Source organism: Brassica napus, chromosome C2, assembly GCF_020379485.1.
Source record: "Brassica napus cultivar Da-Ae chromosome C2, Da-Ae, whole genome shotgun sequence".
Lineage (NCBI taxonomy): Eukaryota > Viridiplantae > Streptophyta > Magnoliopsida > Brassicales > Brassicaceae > Brassica > Brassica napus.
In genome coordinates, this window is record NC_063445.1 from 20,931,043 (window position 1) to 20,933,675 (window position 2,633).

Here is a 2,633-nt window from a genome sequence, read left to right on the forward strand (position 1 = left end):
TGAGATAATCAAGTTATCATATGAGATGATCCAAAAGGTAGTGTACTCAGAAATGGGTTTAGATAATCATCAAATACATATTAGACAAGTACGCCGATGGTAGAAGTAGAACAATAACAAACAGAGATCCTAAACAAACAGCTCTCTAGCTTCTTCTTTATCATACACAAGACTCTCACCCAAAGTGGAAGTAAACCTATTCCTTGGCGGATTTGTTGTTGAGAGCACATCAGACATGGAGATTGGAGCTCGGAGTGATCTGCGAATCTTGTTATCACGTAGGAGAAGATGGAGTTGATGAAGAGCATGAGGATGAGTAGCCACTCGAATTAAGTCACCAAACATAATTCTTATGCTAATCTTATGCTAATGCCAAAGCTCTGGTGAAACTCCGTGAGCTTGTCTGAGGTTTTGATGGAGAGATAGCCATCTTGTTGGTATGGTAGAAACATATAAAGATCAAAGAATCAATCAATCATGGGGCAGGTTTTAATCTGCAAAGCGAAACGTTTTAGTTAGACTACAAAACATTGCAGATTGCTGCAGGAAAAAAAAAAACAGAGACAAGAAGAGAAAGTTGACCAAACACAAAACTAAACATACATAGAGATTTGATCAGCAGTAGAAGATCATTTTTCTCAGACAAAACTAAGTTTTTATATATACAAAATTGAACTTGTAAAATCTAAATCAAGTGTTTGTCTTCCGACAAGGAACTGCACAAAAAGAAACCATAACAGAGGAACATGAGTCTGAAGTTAGAAAGCAAGACTCTTTATAACATGAGTCTTTATAACATGAGAACCATGGTTAGCTCGTTCAAATCTACATTATCAAACAAAAGTAGCAAAGGATTAGATTGTTCTAAGAATCGTGATGTGTATTACCTTTGAACGGCGGATTTGATTATTCAGATCAACAGACCTGGCGCCATTTTGGGCAATATGCATATGATAATGTCTTTACTGGTGAAAAATACAGTACGATCAGAATAGACGCATGATTCTGCCGGGGAAGGTGTTTGAATGACTTACAGTATTGAAGATGAAACTGGAAAGTCTCCCTTCGCTCTCCATCTCCAAAGTTTTCAACCATACCAGCTTCATCAGAGGGATCGCCAGAGACTCGAAAACCTCCCCTGCCTTTAAGATTTCGAAAACCTCTCTTAGATTCTCAGAACCGCAGACGATCTTGATATATAGGAACGGAAAGACGTTACAGGAAGAGGAATCGCGACAACATCGAAGATCGGTTCATAATGATGGAGTAATAACAAAAGGGGAAGAGGAAGAGCCCTCGATTGAAAGATCTAGCGGAAGACGGCAACCCTATCGACCCCCGACGAACACACCCAGCGTCTCAGGAAAGTGAAGGCCCAGCAAAGCCCACGCCTTTTAAAACGAAGCCCACTTGACAGAAGAAAAAAAAACTAAAGGCGGGGCCCATAAATGTGGTGACGTGTCACATCATGAGTGATGAAACTGTCCTATTATAATGTAGATTTCTAAAATAGAAATGAAATTTTTGCTCTAATGTATTCATTTATAATAGATGAATGCTAGATTTACCTTTATAAATAGAGGAATGATATTTATAGAGACAAATGTAACATTCTTCTATTATCGAAAACACAATAGAGCAAAAAATTATATCTCTATTTTTTCTTCTATTTTAAGAATTTATATCTCCTATATATTAATCCTCGAGCATTACAACATGTTTTAGCCACATGTCATCACGAGAATGATTCTTAGAATTGTTAGAAAAATATGTTGGTCCATATAAACATATCCTATAATTTTTATTAAACTAACTATCAAAGTAATTAGTAGTGTACAAAAGAATGTTTTTCTTTCCTTAAATAAAAAATACAGAATTACTTAATATGGTTAACATATATATGACAATTAATGATTATGAATAATACATATTAGGATAAGACCTGCGCGTTGCGCAGGGTGAATTTATTTGTATATATTATCGATAATTTTTTTATATATTTAATTCTTTTATTTATACATATACAATATTTTTTGTTGTTATTATATAATTTATTTCCGATGGATGAACCTAGGGGTGTTCAATCCGGCAAAATCGAACCAATTAAAACCGAACCGAACCGAATTAGAGAAAGTGGTTTGGACTTGGTAATACCAAATGGATGTCATTTTTAAAACCGCGGCATATGGATATGGTTTGGTATATAAACCGATCAAACCAAATAAACCGATCATTTAAAATATAGTAGCATAATTATATGTAAATTTTATAATATAATTAAGAATATATACATAATTTATTTTATTAATTTGATTTTTATATTGAAACGTTGTTTTTAGTATCTTAATATTTTGTTTTAAGTTAAAAGTTATGTTTTATTTTTATCAAATTAAGTAAAACATAACGTTTACCCTTTTGGTAACAAATATGAGTGTTTAGATTTAGTTATTTATAATATTATGGATTACTAATTTCTATTATGTAAAAACTATTATAATTATTAACTTAATATGTTTGCTAAATATTTTAAATAGTAAAAACTGAAATATCTTCATGTTATATAAAAACTAATATCTAATAATATAAATAAAATCCATAAAATGCTTTTTTTAAAACAAATTTATGGTATTTTG

General features: G+C 32.2%; 1 long non-coding RNA gene across 1 annotated transcript; it reads right to left on the reverse strand.

Moving 5' to 3' along the window:
• On the reverse strand, nt 1-1,384 carry LOC106402776. The gene is made up of 3 exons (XR_001280829.3): nt 1,035-1,384; nt 888-965; nt 1-494 (listed from the first exon to the last, which is right to left on the reverse strand). It is a non-coding gene; the product is annotated as an uncharacterized LOC106402776 (long non-coding RNA).
• Nucleotides 1,385-2,633: the final 1,249 nt, after the last annotated feature.